This window comes from Dasypus novemcinctus, chromosome 6 (assembly GCF_030445035.2).
Source record: "Dasypus novemcinctus isolate mDasNov1 chromosome 6, mDasNov1.1.hap2, whole genome shotgun sequence".
Taxonomy (NCBI): domain Eukaryota; kingdom Metazoa; phylum Chordata; class Mammalia; order Cingulata; family Dasypodidae; genus Dasypus; species Dasypus novemcinctus.
Window position 1 is genome coordinate 82,174,190 of NC_080678.1, and position 19,211 is coordinate 82,193,400.

A 19,211-nucleotide genomic window follows, 5' to 3' on the forward strand; every position below is an offset into this window, starting at 1 on the left:
GGCCAATATGATGTGCTTTCCTTGCCTGGAAAAGTTGGCAATGTTAAAATCCTTTCAGCAAAAGTGTACTAGAATCATTTATATACTCAAGTCCAGCCAGACTTACCAGGAATATTAAAGAGATACTACCTCAAGATGCCAAGATTTCTTTAAAGATTTGCCTCATATCTGTTTCACTTTTTAGGGGTTCTTTTGATAAGAGTTCATGGGAGCTGGGGGAAGGTGTCTGTAAATGGTATGTAAAATTTCATGTAGATGTGTGTACTTGCACTTTCTGACATAGGGTTCATACCTTTCATGACCCCATAGTCATGAAAGGTGACAACAATAGGTTGAGAATTGCTGCTCTATATCTCACAGGGTATTTTTCAATCTTAGGACATTAAGTTTATCTCAGTTGATAATTAAATGCTAACTAAAATAAGCCATTTCTTCCACAGAAATTAAGGTTGACAAGATTTATGGCTATCAAAACTCTTGGTTCATTTCTAAAATAAAAGCAAGAATTAGAATTTAATTGCCCTTATGAAATACACTACTTGTCAGTATATAAAATATAAAAAGTTGGCATCTCTTTAACCAAAGAAGTCAAAGTACTCTGCAACAACCTGGGCTATCCAGGTAATACAAAAATTTCTTTCTTCAATAGTTTCTTGTACTGTCTAAAATTTTTTTTGTAATAAATAAAAGCTGTACACATTTTTCATCTGTTTTACTACCTTAGTTGGTAAAACACAAAACAGCCAATATAATGATGCTCTTGTCAATTCTGGCTTTCAGTACTTCAAAATAAAGCCCATTTTAAGATGCCAATGGAAACAGCATTATACAAAGTAGTCATTTTCTTAAGTCGTCTATAATAAATCTATAAAAGCATTTGCCATCAGCTATCTAAAACACTTGCAGGACATAAGGCACAATGTTCCAAGACCAAAAGTGACATGACTTTCAAAGGTAAGACATAAAATCTACATTTCCCACAGAAATAAAATCGGTAAAATTTGAATTCCATAGTTAAGATTCTGAAATTACATTCACAGGCTAAAAATCAAAGAAAAATCACCGAATGTCTATTTAAATTTCAAATCGACTGATTTGAAAGCTGATTGAAAAATATATTCAAGGTTGTTCACTTGCAGCTTCTTGGATATTTCCTTCTTAATGGACATTTCCTGTTTAAGGTTTCCATTTCCTTCGTACAAACTTGATCAGAAATACCTCTTAAAAATGTTTTTTAAACTCTCTTTCAATGTTCCTGCCGTGCAGGTTGAATTTTTCATCTGCTCATCTTAGAAAAAGACTAGCCTCATTCATAAACTACATGTAAACCTAAAAGAGGAAATGTTTTTTTTTCCCAGAACCTTAAGAAATGAGCAAAAAGTTAATGAAAGAACACTGCTGCCACGTCTTTCTCCCTCCCCCACTCACGTAGTGGCTCTTTCATCCCTTCAGACTGCATTCCAAAGGGAAAGTCCAAGAGCCACACAGCTCTTGGAGAAACCAGAAAACGGTTAATTGAAGCTGGCAAGTCTCTTTGGTCTTTCAGATCAATTCCTAAAAGGGGATCTATCATCTTTTTCAACCTGTTCTTAAAACAGTGCAAAATCCCAAGATTCTTCTTCACTCAATCCGAACGCATAAAGTCTTAAAAGTGAACCGTATATAATTAATTTGATTCGTTAGGAAAAAAAACAGGTAGATCCCATACTTATGGTACCATCCTTCTTCCCCCTTAAAACATACATCTGGGGGCTGGTCATGTAAGCCACCTCAAAATTCTCACACAACCACGCAATTCGTTTTACTGATGTGGAATTTAAAAGCTGAAAATCCCCCTTTTAAAGACAGAGAGGGGCTCGTGTGCCTTTAAAAAAGGCGGAAGACGGAAGGAAGAATACTGCTTTCCAGAAGTAGTGATCTGACAGCAAACTTCCTCGCGGCAGGCAGCCTCCACTCGGCGCCCCGGGCTACGTCTAGCTGCCTCGGCTGCGCTATTGCGCGCAACAGATGAGCGAAACTTGAACTTTTCTCGGGTAGGTCCACTTCCCACACCCGGTAACTTTTCGATAAGGCAAAAAATGCCCGGAGTGCTTCAGTTTCGGTACTAAGCTTTAAAATCCGCTCTCTAATGCCACATGCCCACCATCTGCTGCTATGGAGGCCAAAGACCCACGCCCCGCCCTAGCGTTACCCTCGGCTTTGTAAAAGGACCAGGTGTGAGAGGAACTCGGAAAATTCGAGAGGGTGGATTCCTTCCCGGGAAAGACTATTCAAGAAAGTCTACTCCCAGGGGCGGGAAAAAAGGCTGCCGCAGCCACAATGGTCCGAGGACCGAGCGGAGGTGGGAAAGGGAGCATCGACGTAAAGGGCAGCCAGGCCTCTCCGGAGGACCGGGGGTCGCGAGGCGCAGGGCAAGCGCGGCCGAGTCTCCAGAGAAGAAGGTGCTGAGGCTGGGGACGTGAACTGGAGAAACCTCCGCCCCCCAAGCCATCCCACCAGAGGGGGAAGGAACCGGACGGCCACAGCCTCCAGAAAGAGGCCACGGCTGCCCAAGGCCTCCGCCTCGGCTCCCAAGGTCGGGGAAGCGTCTCACCTGGAAAATGGGACCAGAAGGCGACGCGCTCTTCAGTCCCCTGTCGCCTGTGCTCGGGCCGGGTACCCAGTCCCTCCCCTTAGCCCGCTGGCGGCACGACTGGGCAGCAGAGGGAGCCAGTTAGCCCTTTTATAACCTCTAGGCCGCGACGGCAGCGCTAGCTACGTGAGCTCGATCACACCAGCGCCCCGGCGACTGCGCAGGAGCCAAAGCCCGGCCTCCTTCCCGCCCCCATCCGCGGAACAGACTCGCACCCCAACCCGCCCACGGAGTTTGAGGCCAAGAGGAGGGCCCCGGCGGGCGTGGGTGGGGCCGCCAGGCGCGCCTGGGGCGGAGCGCGCGTGCGCAGGGTGCTCGCCACGCCACCCTCAACCTTGGTTGCTTAGGATTTCTCCGGTTCTTTTTTTTTTTTTTTTTTTCCCGTCCTCTCACTTTCTTCAGGTTTGTTAGCACCTTCGTTTCAGGATCAGCGCCAGCCTTAAGCAGCTAAGCCACCAACATCTTCAAAATGAGGAGAGAAGCATAGAAACGTAGAAAAATCAGAAAGGAGACCCGGTGGGAAATATTACAGTGCATCCAGCCTTGGTACCTCAGTTGTCTCGGGTCTAGAGCTTTTTACTTTACTAATTTCGCTCTCAAGCCTCTGTGATCATTTTATACGGACCTCGTATCAATGAATAATGGACTGTGCGCTCCGGAAACAGATTATCTTGAGTTCAAATCCCGGTTCAGTCCCCTATAGCACTAGGACCTTTCTGTAGCTTAGTTCTTACCAGTAAAATGGGAATGGCCGTGATACCTATCTCATAGGATTGTTGTCCGAATTGAATGATATAATGTATGTAAAGCAGTTAGTTCATGCCTAGCATACAGAAAGGACTCGGTAAATATTAAATTCTGTTGTTCCATTTAGTAATTTATATAAGGCACCCAACCTTGTGTTGGTCTTACATTGTGTAAGTCTAACATTTGCCTTGGCCTTTATATTCCTAAAAAGAAAAAAAAAAGGAAACCTCACTATCAGGAAGCAGACAATGAAGAAAGGAGATCATTTTTCCCTTGCCAGTGCTTTTGTGAAATCTCTAAAAGTAAAATATTTTAACTGCAGTCTTTAGACTGCTAAATCTTTCTTTCCTGACTCTCCCTCCATTGTTCATTACTGGTAGCGTGACTAGCAGGCATTTTTGAAATCTAGCTAAGGGGAAGTTGAATTATGCATTCATTGATTTGAGTACAGTGAGATATATTTCTGTAATTCACAATCACTTTCATATATAGTTAAGATCTGACACCTTCCTAGTGTAGGAATGGCTTGCAAGAATATTCCTATCCCCATTGTGTGGACCCAATCGCACTGCAAAAAAAAGGTCTTATAACTGTTTGAATGTGTCCTGTATTCTATCATGAGAAATATGTGGATAGTGGAGGAGAAGCAAGGTTAGAAATGTAGGGAGCTTGAGGCTAAATGTGGAAAGTTCTTCCAATTATTGGATGTGTAAAATTTTAAACAAAATTTTGAGCAAATGCTTAGCCAAACATGAAGTGCTTTTTCAGAAAATTTAATGAGGATGTCCACAACAAACTAGTTAAAGATTGCCATCAGTATGAAGAATGCTGATGTACCCTGAGCTATTTTAACTCATATGTTAAATAACCTTACTGGAGGTTTTCTCATCAAATTTGACAAGCCTAAAACTTTATATGATATTATCAATAATGAATTCTGAAGCTGAAAAAGTTCTATCCTATCCTTATCGATAATATAAAATTTTATTCAATCATACGAATGGGAAAAGCTAAATTATTTATGTTCTCTAGAGAAAAGTGTTGGAAAGTGGATGTGCCTCAAGCAATTGGGCTCCCATCTACCATATAGGAGGTCCGGGGTTCGATTCCGGGGGCCTCCTGGTGAAAGGCAAGCTGGCCAGAGCAGAGAGCTGACCCATGCAGAATGCTGGCCCACGCAGGAGTGCTAGCGCACACAGAAAGCTGGCACAGCAAAATGACACACAACAAAAAAGAGACAGAGGAAAGGCAATAAGAGACACAGACCAGGGAGCGGAGGTGGCACAAGAGACTTAGCACCTTTCTCCCACTCGCAAAGGCCCCAGGATCGGTTCCTGGTGCCACCTAAAGAGCAGACAAGCAGACACAGAAGAACACACAGCAAATGGACACAGAGAGTAGACAGCCGGGGTGGGGGGGAGTGGGGGCAGGAAGAAACAATCAAAGAGCATGAATTCTAAAAAAAGCATGGAAACAAAAGTAATGCAGAGGTATATGAAGGTGAGAGATAAATAAGGGAGTAGAAAAAGCATGACATGACTCCGCTCAGAATGGTCAAACATTGGAGAAGAGCTGTTCTAGCCTTACTATAATAATCCAAGAAATCTCTTCTGCATCTGAAAAATTTGAATTTGTTGATTAATCAGTAAATATTTTTGATGGAAATATTATAAGTTCCTATATTCCTAAGATCTATATTCCTAAGAATCATTGTAGCTCTGATGACAAGTAGCCAGCAGAACTGAATTTAACTCAATGAATTGATCAATGACAGCTCAACTCAGCTTAATCAGTCAATGACAACTCCCCTCAATGAACAAGTTTCTAAAACACCAATCAGTAACAACATTCCACATTTTCAAAAAAATTTATCAGGGTAACATATATACAACATAAAATTTCCCATTTTAACTGTTCTTAAGTATACAATTCAGTGGTAATTTCTTTCACAATGTTGTGCTAGCACTACCACCATCTGTTATCAAAACATTTTCCTCCCTCCAAACAGAAACTCTGTACCTACTAAATAAGAACTCCATGGGAAGTGGATTTGGTTCAACTGATAGAGCGTCCATCTACCATATAGGAGGTCCGGGCTTCAAACCCAGGGCCTCCTGACCAGTGTGGTGAGCTGTCCCACGCGCAGTGCTGATGCGCACAAGGAGTGCCCACACGAGGGTGTCCTCCGCGTAGGGGAGCCCCACGTGCAAGGAGTGCACCCTGCAAGGAGAGCCACCCCACGCGAAAAAAAAAGCGCAGTCTACCCAGGAGTGGCACCGCACACACGGAGAGCTGATTTAATAGGATGACACAAAAAAAAGACACAGATTCCTGGTGCCACTGACAAGAATGCAAGTGGACACAGAACACACAGTGAATGGACACAGAGAACAGACAATGGTGTGGGGGCAGGGAAGGGGAGAGAAATAAATAAAAAGTCTTAAAAAAAAAAAAGAACTCCCTAACCTTCACCAACCGCCTCCCCCACCCCCGGCCCCGAGGCTGTTATAACCTCTACTTTCTGTCTCTATATAGTTGGTTATTGCATATAAATGGAATAATAAAATATTTGTCCAAATGTGTCTGGGTTCTTCCTCACTTTTTAAAGTTAACCTTTAAAAGTCAGCCAGTCATCAAAAGTCTCACCACCAGAGTAATCATGCTTTCACAGTTTATGTCAAACCACTCTCATCACTCTCTGAACCTCATGCTTTTCCAAAACACTATATAAGATCAGCCATCTATTTTACTTTGAGACTGTCAAACAAACACAGAGTTCCTTTACATAGAAAATAAGCTTTTTATTTCACATTTGTAATGGTGTTTCTTCCTTCAACAATGAGCACTTTTGTGCCCAAAAAAGGGGAAGTCAAAATAGAAGACAGACCCTATCATTGAGGAAGGTTTTAATCCACCATAATCCACACATATGAAATAATTAAACGCAAGAGTAGATAAATATTAAGTTGTGTTGAGTTTTCCTTCAGCCCTGGACGGTGGCCGCCGCTCGGCTTCGGCTGCTAGAGCGCTGAGGGGTAGGCGGCGTGAGCAGCGGCCCCAGCACTTCGCGCCCAGAGCGCCCCGCGCCCCGCGCCCTCGGCGCCTCGCCTCAGCGCCAGGTCGCCGCCGCCGCGGCCCAGCGAGCCGCCCAGATGCAGGCCATCAAGGGTGTGGTGGTGGGAGACGGGGCTGTAGGTATAACTTGCCTACTGATGAGTTATACAACCAATGCATTTCCCGGAGAATATATTCCAACTGTCTTTGACAACTATTCTGCCAATGTTATGGTAGATGGAAAACCAGTGAATCTAGGTTTATGGGATACAGATGGACAAGAAGGTTATGACTGATTACGCCCCCTATCTTATCTGCAAACAGATATCTTAATTTGTTTCTCCCTCGTGAGTCCTGCTTCACTTGAAAATGTCCGTGCAAAGTGGTATCCTAAGGTGCGACACCATTGTCCCAACACTCCCATCATCTTTGTGGGAACTAAACTTGATCTTAGGGATGACAAAGACACGATAGATCGAGAAACTGAAGGAGAAGAAGCTGACCCCCATCACCTACCCCCAGGGGTTAGCCACGGCGAAGGAGATTGGTGCTGTAAAATACCTGGAATGCTTAGCACTCACACAGCAGGGCCTCAGGACAGTGTAGGATGAAGTATCAGAGCAGTCCTCTGCCCACCCCGTCAAGAAGAGGAAGAGAAAATGTCTGCTGCTGTAAATGTCAGAGCCCCTCGTTCCTTACTCTGTCCCACTTGGAACCTTTGTACGCTTTGCTCCATGCCATGTTTTTGTTACAGATTAGTTTTTCCATAAAACCCTTTTGAACCAATCAGTAATTTCCAGGTTTTGTTTGTCTAAAGTGTAAGAGTTCAAACTTTCACATTCTATTAAAATTTAGTCCTAAATGACAAAAAAAAAAGTTGTGAGGATTATAAAATACTACATACTTTAATTCAGAGTTAGAATGAATAAAGTAAATTTCATGAAATTGGTAATCATGGGTGCATTTTTTCTGCAGGGTATTAAAATGATGGAAGCAATAGTTTAGAAATATGCTGTGTGAATTAGAAGAGGAAGAAAGTAGAGTCTCGATCACTGAAGTAATCCAAGATTCATTGAATAAATATTTATTGAGCTCCTACCTACTATATCCAAGGTACTGGCTACTAGACTGTGGAAAATGAAACTTTAGATTATTTCTGCCTTTAAGGAATTTATAATCTTATTGGATAAAGTTAAAACCTGCATTGTGGAAATAGGAATTCATTCATCCAATAAATATTTAAATGTCTCTTATGAGCCTAGCTGTGCTAAGTGCTGGGTATATGATTCCTGATCTCCTAGAAGTTAGAGTTCTTTGAAGGAGACTAACAGCACACACGCAAATACATATTACAATTTGATAAGTGTAATAAAGGAAAATAATAGTACTATAGGAAAGAGTAACAGGAGGAATATAATTTAGATTCATAATACAGGGAAAATATCTCTAAGGGAATGACATTTAAACTGAGACATCAGCAGATGAAGTGTGTGAATAAGAGTAATTTAAAGAGAGGAATGAATATTTCCTGTAGCAGGAAAAAAATATAATGCATTTGAGAAGCTGAAAGAAATTCAGTGTACAGCTATACTGTAGTAAACAAGGGAGAAACCAGTATGAGATAAGATGAAAGAGGTATGAAAAGGCTGTATCATGCAGGGCTTGTGTAGCATTGTAACAAGTGCAATGGAGTAACATGAGATTTACCTTTAACAAAGGAAAAATGTGATGTGAAAGATGGGTTTTTTTTCTGTGAGTGGCATGTCCCTAGACATGGGGATGGGTCTCAGGACTTGGGATGATAGGCACTTCCTACTTGTTCATGAGTGGACATGAAGGTCATCAGATAAAGTATTCTAGAATGTTACTGAAACTGTGGGTGAGAATTGGGGAAAACTGAGGGAAATGGCTGTGCTGGGGTAAACAGAACACCTACATCATGTGACCTGCCCTAAGATGTCCATATCCTAATCCCAAGAACCTGTGAATATGCTGCTTTACATGGGAAAAGGACTTTTGTTTAAAAAACTTGAGAGGTTAAGAGTAGCCTGGATTATACAAGTGGTCCCAAAAGAACATGGGTTCTTTGAAAAGGAGAGCCTTTCCCAGCTGTGGTCAGAGAAAGAGCTATGGGAATAGGAGGAGGAGCAGAGAGATGTAATGTTGCTTGCTTTGAAGATGAAAGAAGGGGGTCTTGAGCTAATGAATGTGGGTGGCCTCTAGAAGCAAAAGGCAAATAAACAGATTCACCCTGAAAGTCTCCAGAAGTGAACTCAATCCTGCAGATACCTTGATTTTACCACAGACTACTGACTTACAGAACTATATGATAATAAATTTGTTTTGTTTAAGCCATCAAATTTGTGCTAATTTGTTATAGCAGCAATAGGAAACTAATACTGTGACATACTAAAACAATAGCTGAAGTCAACTAAGAGTCTTAATAAATTTCCTAATGTTCTTTCCTCAAAGTGAATGAAGTAATCATTAGTATTAGATATAACGGCACATATCTTTCTACTGTTGGTTGGCAAAGCAAGGCTACCTCCCTGGAATAGTCATTAGTGTTATTCACCAAATAGTTACAGGGTTTTTCTCATGCTAGACAGAAAGTTCTGCACTTCTCCATCTTTTTAAAATGTAAGTTGAAAAAAAAAAAAAGTAAGTTGAGGCCAACTAACTTGCTTTGGCTAATGAAAGTGACATGTTTAAGAGTCAGAGTGTGTTTCTATATGTTACCTTCCCATCTGTATAGTTACCATGGAAGCCAATATGAAGATGAAGCCTTCATCAGTCCTGTTCCCTAAGTACCTACAATGAGCAGAGCTCCAAACTCTCCACTGTCTTGACAATCTGCTTTGGATATGTAGATTGAATGAAAAATAATATTTTATGTTAAGCCACTAAAACTGGGGGGTTGTTGATAACTGTAGCATTACTTAGTATGATGGTTAGGCTAATGTGTCAGCTTGGCCAGGTAATTGTGCCCAGTTGTTTGGTCAAGCAAGCACTGGGCTAATTGTATAATAATATAAGGTCATCGGAGTCCCTGGTTTGCAGCCTGCCTGCAGAACCTGGACTTGTGCATCCCCACAGTCATAGGAGAGAATCTTGTAAAATGTCATACTATTTACAGATATCTTCTGTTGATTCTGTACCCTAGGGAACCGTGACTAATACAGAATTTGGCACCAGAGAGTAGGGAAGTGCTTTGGCAATTACCAAAATGCTGGAGCGGTTTTATAAATGGGTAAGGAATATTTTTTGGAGGAATTGTGAGATGTTTGATAGAAAAGGCCTAGAATGCTTTAAAGAGACTTCTTATGATGCCTTAGAAGTAAATGATGAAACTATTATTGGAAGCCAGAGGAAAGGCGATCCATATTTTAACATTGCAGAGAATTTAGCAAGATTGACTCCTGATGTTTTATAGAAGGCAGAATTTGAAAATGGTGAGTCTGGGCATTTAGCTGAAGAACTTTCCAAAGCAAATGTGGAGAATGTGGCTTGGCTGCTTCTTGCAGCTTATAGCAAAATGCTAGAAGAGAAAGATAAGCTGAGGACTAAACTGTTGAGCACAGAGAAACCAGAAACTGATTTTGGAAATTCCAAGCCTCTGAAATCAAGCCCCCAAACAATAGTGCCCATTTGAGGACTTAACCTAAACTTTGAACCTGAAAATCAGGATTGAAAATGCAGTTATCTAGAAAAGACTTCTGAAAAGTCTTACTGATTGACAACTTCGACCCCTGCTTCTTGTATGCTAAACCAACAAGATTTTTGAGAGTGCTATATGAAAAAAAAAAACAAAAACATTGTAAGCTTGGACTAAAAGGGAACTGTAAGGGAAAGATGGAAGGGGAAACAACTTTAAGAGGAAAACCATGGAAGCTGAAATCTGGAATTAAGACATTGCCTTCAGCCAAGAGAGGAACCCCACCCACATGTACAGAGAGGATGAGTTTGCCCCAGCATTTGAAGAGGGTGGATGTTCCTGCCCGATGTTCAGGGACAGTTTTGCTGCCCCAGGGTACAGATAGGCTGGAGCACATTCCTCAAGGATTAGGGAGGTTAAAGTTGCCACCTATAGGTCTGAGAGGGGTGGACCTATCCACAAAGGATTAGGGAAGGTCAGGTTGCTGATTCATTGCTCTGAGAGGGTTGAGCCCATATGCCAAAGGTTAGGGAGGATATTGCCTTCACCTCAGTGTACTAGGGGGGTTAAGACTCTAACCCGAATATTGGATAAAGATTGGCAATCACCCCAGTGCTCTTGGAGGGTGAGGTCTGGAACTTGGTCGCCACTCAGATGCTCGATGAGGGTGGAACCAACTAAATGGACATTGGGCACATCTGCAGAAAGTGTAGGTTCTCATGAGGTCCCAGGGAGAAGAAACCATCATCTGAAGAATGACTCTCCGACTTTGAAATCAAATGGAGTATGCCCTGTAGGTTTATTGAACTGTAGAGGACCCGTGACTCATGTTTCCCTCCCAATTTCCCCTTATGGCAATTGTAGCAGTTTGATATGATTATGAATTCCAAAAATAGATATTGGATTATGTTTGTAATCTGATCAGTACCTGGGCCTGATTGATTATGATTAGAGCTTTGATTGGGCCATGTCATTAGGGCATTGAGTCTCCGTCCCTGGGTGGGTGGGTATTCACAGATAAAAGGCATGGCAAAGATAGAGTTAAGGGTTTCTGATGTTGGAGTTTGATGCTGAAGACTTAAGCTGGAACCCCAGGGAAAGAGAAAGAGCCATTCGCCTGCAGGTGACCTTGTGGAGAAAGGCAAAGCCTAGATAGCCACATAGTCTACAGCTGACCTTGTGGAGGAAAAAGAGGAGCTGAGCCCAGAGGAATCCAGAGAACCTGAATCCTCACAGACGTCAGCAGCCATCTTGCTCCAACATGTGGAAATAGATTTTGGTAAGGGAAGTAACTTATGCTTTATGGCCTGGTAATGGTAAGATCCTATGCCAAATAAATACCCTTTATAACACCCAGCAGATTTCTAGTGTTTTGCTTCAGCACTCCTTTGGCTGACTAACACAGCATGAAAATGTTTATCCTTTCTCTGCCCATTTGTGTATTGGAAGCAGATAAATGATTTTATAAGTTCCAGAGGTCTATAGTCAGATGGGACTTTGCCTCAAGACAAACTGTATTTCTTTAAACTGATTGTGATATCATTCTGTATTTAGCGTTGTACTGATTTGCGGTTTTTTTGGATACTGTTGTGTCTTTTTGGAATTCAGAGGGTGGAGAGTAGGAGTTTGATGTTGTTCATGAATTCCAAAACTAGATATCAGATTGTTTGTGAAGTGGTCTGTTCCTCTGGGCATATTAGATTGGATTAGATCCAGAGGTTTCACTTTTACTTATTAAATAGTGATTAAGGTTTTGATTGGGCCATGTCAGTAGGACGTTGAGTCTCTGACCACCAAGGGGGCAGGGACTCACAAAGAAAATGACATGGCAGAGGAGAAACTGTTGTCACCAATTTTAGATCCCAGGTTTTGGCACCAAATGTTGTTACCACTTTTATTCTTTGGTTTGGATGGACTTAGAATGAAGAAATGTGACTCCAGTACAGTCAAACATTTATTTAATTACAACTCAGTGTTGCAGCTCAAACCTGGCTGGGGCAAAGATGGGAACACCCCCTGGTGTTGTAGCTCAAGCCTGGCTGGGCTCAAGCCTGGCCAAGGCACCCGTGGAAGTGCCTTCAGGTGAAGATGGAGGCGCACAGCTGGGCTTGTGGCTCAGCATTTTGGCTCGATGTTTGTCATTGTGGCTCAGCTAGGTGTCACAGCTCAGCCCAGCTGAACTCAGTCACAGTTCAATGTTCCTCTGGCTGGAGGGAAGATGAAAAGTGAGTCAAGGGCTTTGGGGTTGTGCTTGATATAAGTTCACTGTGTCACCACCCCTGGGGGTGGAGTCCCCAGTTGCAATACTCTGATTGGTCAATCACTCTTCTGTGCAAAGGCATTTGTTAGGGTTTGAAGACTAGATTGACATTTTATGTAACTAGGGTATCGTAACTGGGAGGCGCAGATGAGCTGTTCATGGGAGGTGTTGACTGGCTTTTTATTTAATTAAGGTAACACATTCTATTAGTTGAAAACTCTCTTGTTCTATTGGTTTGTTCAGGGTCCCTCTGCCTAGAAGTTGCAGCTCATTTATTGTCTGCTCCTTCAGAAAGTTAGAGTTTTGATCCTGGAGTCCAAGAAATAAGCACACAGTGAAGCAGATACACGAGGAAGGAGAGGATTCTTCTTTAGACACAGCAGAGGCCCCAGAAAGAAAGATGAGCCATTTGCCTGATAATTTACAGCTGGCCTTGTGGAAAGAGCAGAGCAGCTGAGCCCAGAGAGAAAAGATCCCCAGGAGAGAGACGAGATTTATCACATCCTACAGCTGATATTGGAAAAAGCTGGGACCACAGAGCCTCAGGAGGAAAAGGAAACCTGAACCCTTGCAGATGTCATAGTCATCTTGCTCCAACACACGGTATATTAGTCAGCCAAAGGGATGCTGATCCAAATACCAGAAATTGGTTGGTTTTTATAAAAGTTATTTATTGGAGATAGGAGTTTACAGCTACCAGGCCATCAAGCATAAGTTACTTCCCTCACCAAAGTCTATCTTCATGTGTTGGAGCAAGATGGCTGCTGACATCTGCCAGGGTTCAAGCTGCCTGGGTTCCTCCCTTCCAGGGTCTTGCTTCTCTCTGGGTTCAAGGTTCCTTTCTTCCCAGGGCTTGCTTTTTCCTGGGCTCAGGATCCTCTCTTCCTGGGGCTGGCTTCTCTTCCCTCTGTGAGCTTACTTCCCAGGGCTCCAGCTTAAGGCTTCAGCATCAAACTCCAACATCAAAACTCCAACATCAAAACCCCTCAACTCTGTCCTGTGCCATGCCTTTTATCTGAGTCCCCACCCACCAAGGGGCAGGGACTCAATGCCCTAATGACGTGGCCCAATCAAAGCACTAATCATAACTCAATTGCCCCCAGGTACAGACCAGATTATAAATATAGTCCAATATTTATTTTTGGAATTCATAACCATATCAAACTGCTACACAAAGCAACAGACTTTGGTGAAGGAAGTAACTCACGCTTTATGGCCTGGTAACTGTAAGCTTCTACCCCAAATAAACAAGCTTTATAAAAGCCAACAGAGTTCTGATATTTTGCATCAGTAGCCCCCTTTGGCTGACTAATATACTTGTACATCTTTTTTTTTCCTTTAGGAGGCACCGGGAACCAAATCTAGGACCTCCCAAATGAAAGGCAGGTGCTCAAATTCTTAAGCCACATCTGCTCCTGCTTGTTTGTTTATGCTCATTGTCTGCTTGTTTTGCTCATTGCTCATTTTTTTCCTCATTGTCTGCTCTTTGTTTTTTTGTTCAATATCTGTGCATTGTTTTTTTGTCTTCTTTAGGAGGCACCAGGAACCTAACCTAGGACCTCCCATGTGGGAGATGGGTGCCCAACTGCTGGAGGCACATCCACACCCCTACTTAGTATATCTTAACCTATATATTGGTTGAACAAAGAAAGTCAAATTTTTTCTTTACAGAACTTATTATCAGAATTGTATAATTGATTATATTTTGTACCTGGAGTGGACATTGTGGTTTACCTAACTAGCTTTCATCTCTCTAGACCTCTTCTAACCTTATTAAGACTCTCCAAACTGCCCAGTCTTTCAGTTTAGGTGTGACTTCTACTTCCACTTATGAAGTCAAAAACTGAAAAGAATTTTGCTCCCACTTAATGATTAGAATAAAATCAGATAATCTATAAAATCAAAACTTTCCTTGCACATATTAGAGAACTGAGGTCAAAAGTCATCCAAATAACCTGAATTTCAAGGAAAAATGGTCTTAGACCATTAAGAGTATGAAAGAAAGTGGAGATAACCATACAAATGGATAAGAGGAAATCAGCAAGTTTTAACAATTTGGTTTTTTTTAAGATTATTTTATTTATTTATTTCTCCCCACACCCCTCATTGTTTGTGCTTACTGTGTACTGTGTCTGTTCATCTTCCTTGTTTTTCTAGGAAGCACTGGGAACTGAACCCGGGACTTCCGATGTGGGAAGGAGGCACCTAATCACTTGAACCAACTCTGCTCCCTGCTTTGTTGTGTCTTTCATTGTTTTCCTCCTTTGTATCTCTTTTTTTTAAGGATTTATTTATTTATTTTTCTTTCTCCCCTCCCCCACCCTAGTTGTCTGTTCTCTGTGCCTATCTGCTGCGTGTTCTTCTTTGTCCGCTTCTGTTGTCGTCAGCAGCACAGGAATCTGTGGGTTTTTTTTGTTGTGTCAGCTCTCTGTGTGTGCGGCGCCATTCCTGGGCAGGCTGAACTTTCTTTCGCACTGGGTGGCTCTCCTTACAGGGAGCACTCTTTGCGCATGGGGCTCCCCCATGGGGGGACACCCCTGTGTGGCATGGCACTCCTTGCGCGCATCAGCACTGCGCGTGGGCCAGCTGCACACAGGTCAAGGAGGCCTGGGGTTGCACTGTGGACCTCCCATGTGGTAGATGGATGCCCTAACCACTGGGCCAAGTCTACTTCCCTTCCTTGTATCTCCTGTTGCATCAGTTTGCCACGCCTCCACATCACATCATCTTGCTGTCTTGCTCGTCTTCTTTAGGCACTGGGAACCAAACCTGGGACCTCCCTTGTGGTAAGTAGGAGCTCAATCACTTGAGCTACATCCACTTCAATTTGTTAAAGGTCATGTGTAGGCTAGCATGTCAATTGAGGGCCTTAGGCATAAGAGGAGATTATACTCACTTGCAAGTCCTTCCCCACAAAGTTCTACCCAGTGCTCATGTGAAAGATTCGAAGCAGGGCAGGAGACCATAGAGAACCCCTCAATGGCGCACACATGAAGGAGGTATTTGACACCTGGTAGGAGTTGGCATAAGGACCCTCTTTTTCCTTAGACTCTTTTGTCCTATGAAGCAAAAGTCTTAAGCACTAGAAAACAACAGCAAACCTTCTCAGCCCTGGGGTACAGGAAAAAATCTGTTGTCGATGGGGAAAGTACAGAAGAAAAAGTCCTTTATCCTTCGGGGAGAGGCAGGAAACCATCTTGGACCCAGGACCCTACACTTATACCAAGCTGAGGCTACTGCTGGTGGAGGGCAGGAGACTCTGGCTCAAGACCAACTGAAAAAAAAAAAGGCATAGTTAACTGCTACAGGAAGGAGGGACAGGAATGCTGAAAACATTCCACCCCCAAGGTCTAAGCACATGGTACTTGCCTAAGACTGAGACTTAATCAGACTGACAGAGAAACTTGTGTGAAAGAAGGAAGAGAGAGAGAGAGAGAGAGAGAGAGAGAGAGAGAGAGAGAGAGAGAGAGAGAGAGAGAGAGAGAGAGTGAGAGAGAGAGAGTTATCTCCTGACTAGATTGATCCAAACTCCCATATTAACAACCTGACAGAAGAAGAGGCATGTTCACTGCCAGGTGTAAATACTACTTAGTTACCAGACAATAGTACTGTTATACACACAATGTCTGGCATAAAAAAATTAAAAAAAAAAACACCACCACCACCTGTGAGATGCACCAAACAAACAAAATAACCCTCTTGCCAAGATATAAAGCAGTCCACAGAAACAGACTGAGAGATAAGCCAGGTGTAGGAACTATCAGATAAAGACTTCAAAATAATTGTGAATTATAAGTTAAAGGATGTAGTGGGAAAAATGAGCAACATGCATAACAAATGGGGACATAGTAGTTGATGTAGATATCAAACTACAGCTCCAAGAAACTCAGTTTATCTTCCAATCTGCGATTCCCCCAACACTTTCTTGTCATAATATGACATTCTTTCTTGACACAGTGATTGGTTTAGAAAAGGGCACTTAACCCAGGAACCAAACAACCCATTCATAAGATTCCTTTGACAGCAGGAATATTTTGGTTAGAGGCTTGGGAAGAGGAATTGTAACCTAAACTGGTCCGAATAGAGTGAAGAACAATACTTTGTTTCAGGGCTGAGGTAGACATGCTCTCTGGATAGGAACAAAAAAGCAGAAAGCCCTAAGATCTAGCAGCAGAGAAATGGGGCAAAATCCTAATCAAATGGTATCTGAGGGCTGAACTACAGTTGGATATTTTTCTTAGGTAAGCCAATAAATGCCTTTATTGTTTAAGCAAGTTAAAATTGAGTTTCCTTAAATGGCAGTTGCAGGTAACTAAACTCTTAACTGATGTAATATCCTAGTTCTAGTATTAAGAGTCATTTTAAGGAAGGCTCTAAATCAGCTCTCAATTCTTCATTTCTTTTGAGTCATTATTTCTAATTCTCAGAGAAGATGTACCTGCTTCCCAAAGGGAAAACAGTGCTGGCAGGAGAATACTACCTTTTACTGAGCAACTGTTGTAATAAAGAAGTCTATTTTAGTTATTTACTTATTCATTCATTCAACAAATATTTATTGAGGACCTGCAATATACCAGGCATTATATCAAGTTTTAGAAATAAAGTGGTGAACAAGGTACAATTTATGTTGGTTTGTAAAAATTTATCAATAGCATGACAGCTGTATCAGACTCCATTTTCTATTTTCCTGTTTTCTGGTATCTTTCCACAGTAATGCATCACCTTTGAATATAAATAATATGAGGACATGAAATATTTTTAAGTGCTATAGCTTGCAAGGGAATGTCCAACATGTATTCTGTCAAGCAAGAAATGTTTACAAATTTGAAAAATATTTACTGAAAACCAGTTACTTTTCAGAAGAACGCTTCTATTCTGAAAGATTCATAAAACTTGGCCAGGCCATGCATTCTTCCACCCAAATGAACTTGCCAAAAGCTAACAAAGTAAGCAAAAATGTCAGAAATATCAGCTTTATTTGGTGAAGCAAGATTCAGCATTTAGGGCTTAGAATTTGTTCAGTCACAGAATTACAGTACTTGATAGGAGTAATAACTTCTGGTTTGGAAGGCACACTGGTAGAATCAGTGAACCCAGGTTCTAGTCTGCCCTTAAAAGTACAGCAGGGTAGCCTGAGTAAATTGCTTTAATATATATACTGAAATTTCTTCATCTACTAAATGCCAAGATAATATGTGCTCAACCAATCAAACCAAGACATTATGAGAATGAATTGATATAGGAATTTTGAACGTTCTTGGAAAAATGTGAAGTACTATATTAATATGAGGAATCATCATTGGACACTGGTAAATACTTGTGTGGGAATATTTTTCTTTTGCTTTTGTTGTTGTTTTTAATCATAGAGTCAAACTTGATGAATTTTAAACCTGTTTCAATGACTTTGAAAACAATTATGAAATGGGAATGATTGGTCCTAGTCATAATGGGGAGTGGGGCATGTGTGAAGAGGAGGGATGTTTATAGTATAATTAGTCTACTATGGTTAATGCTAGTTCTTTTTTTTTTTTTGGTTTTTTTTTTGTGTTTTTTTTTAATATTTCATTTTTCTTTTTCTTTTTTCTTTTTTTTTTTTTAGATTTATTTTTTATTTATTTAATTCCCCTCCCCTCCCCCGGTTGTCTGTTTTCTGTGTCTTTTTGCTGCGTCTTGTTTCTTTGTCTGCTTCTGTTGTCAGCGGCAAGGGAAGTGTGGGCGGCGCCATTCCTCGGCAGGCTGCTCCCTCCTTCGCGCTGGGTGGCTCTCCTTATGGGTGCACTCCTTGCGCGTGGGGCTCCCCTACGGGGGGGACACCCCTGTGTAGCACGGCACTCCTTGCGCGCATCAGCACTGCGCATGGGCCAGCTCCACACAGGTCAAGGAGGCCCCGGGCTTGAACCGCGGACCTCCCATGTGGTAGACGGACGCCCTAACCACTGGGCCAAAGTCCGTTTCCCAATGCTAGTTCTTAAGTTGATCCGGAAGTGAAAAAAAAAAAAGATTCCTATCCTATAGTAATTTAAGGAATACTTTTAACAGAGCTACTGTGATAAATCGATTGCACTAATGGTTCCAATCTTGCCCACTTTTGTCATGCCCTTTGTCATGTACCCTTGTGATACCCTCCCATTGTAATTTTGGGTCTTGCCATATGATTAGCTTTAGCTATGATGCAAGCAGAGAATTGCATGTTTCTATCTGTGCTTTTGACCCTTGCCATCACTGTTGAGGCAGGGTAGTATAGTGAAAGAGGGAAGGAAGCTCAGACCTGGCTGAAACCCCACGTGGAAACCCCCCCGGGGCAAAGGCTGCCACCAAGAATAAAGCTGGAAAAACCCCATGAGACTCTGGTCATGAAAATCCCATTTGGAATTAGAATCCTATTTGGGAGGAGGCAGATGTGGCTCAGGTGATTGAGCTCATGTCTATCATATGGGAGGCCCCAGGTTCAATTCCCAGGGCCTCCTGGTGAAGGCAAGATGGCCCACACTGCTCTGGAGAGCTGATGGCAGACAGCAAGCACAAACAACAAGGGGGGAAGGAGATTAAGTAAATGAAGTAGAATTAAATAAATCTTTCTTAAAAAAAAAAGGAATCCCATTTGGAATGAGAATTCCATTCAGGGTCAAGGGGAAGCCCCAGATACCTTCAAAAGACTTCACCATTGGCCCACCTGAAAACTAAGAGGTAGAGTAACCAATAAGAATAGCAAACAGCTGAGAGGCCCTTCCCCAACATTATGAAGAGGAAGGACTAAAGGTTTTAAAAGCCTAACCTGGGACACCCCACATGTGCTACTCACCTCGCAGCATGCCCACAGTCCATGCCTCAGACTGTGTACTTTTCTCATTTTCTTAATAAAC

General features: G+C 42.2%; 1 protein-coding gene, 1 long non-coding RNA gene and 1 pseudogene across 3 annotated transcripts in view; 2 read left to right on the forward strand and 1 right to left on the reverse strand.

The window, feature by feature from the left end:
• Positions 1 to 2,863, reverse strand: part of P4HA1 (prolyl 4-hydroxylase subunit alpha 1) — a 113,358-nt gene extending 110,495 nt beyond the window's left edge. Inside the window, exon 1 of one of the 2 annotated variants that reach the window (XM_058299004.1) lies at positions 2,594 to 2,863. The gene's annotated coding sequence lies outside the window, so the exon portion shown is untranslated. The remainder of the gene's footprint in view (positions 1 to 2,593) is intronic. The other variant, XM_058299005.1, reaches the window with a different exon arrangement.
• Positions 1,480 to 5,961, forward strand: LOC131278750 (uncharacterized). The gene is made up of 2 exons (XR_009186174.2): positions 1,480 to 2,033; positions 3,035 to 5,961. It is a non-coding gene; the product is annotated as an uncharacterized lncRNA (long non-coding RNA).
• A 570-nt stretch (positions 5,962 to 6,531) lies between these two features.
• On the forward strand, positions 6,532 to 7,309 carry LOC101414051 (ras-related C3 botulinum toxin substrate 1 pseudogene; annotated as a pseudogene).
• The last annotated feature ends 11,902 nt before the right edge of the window (positions 7,310 to 19,211 follow it).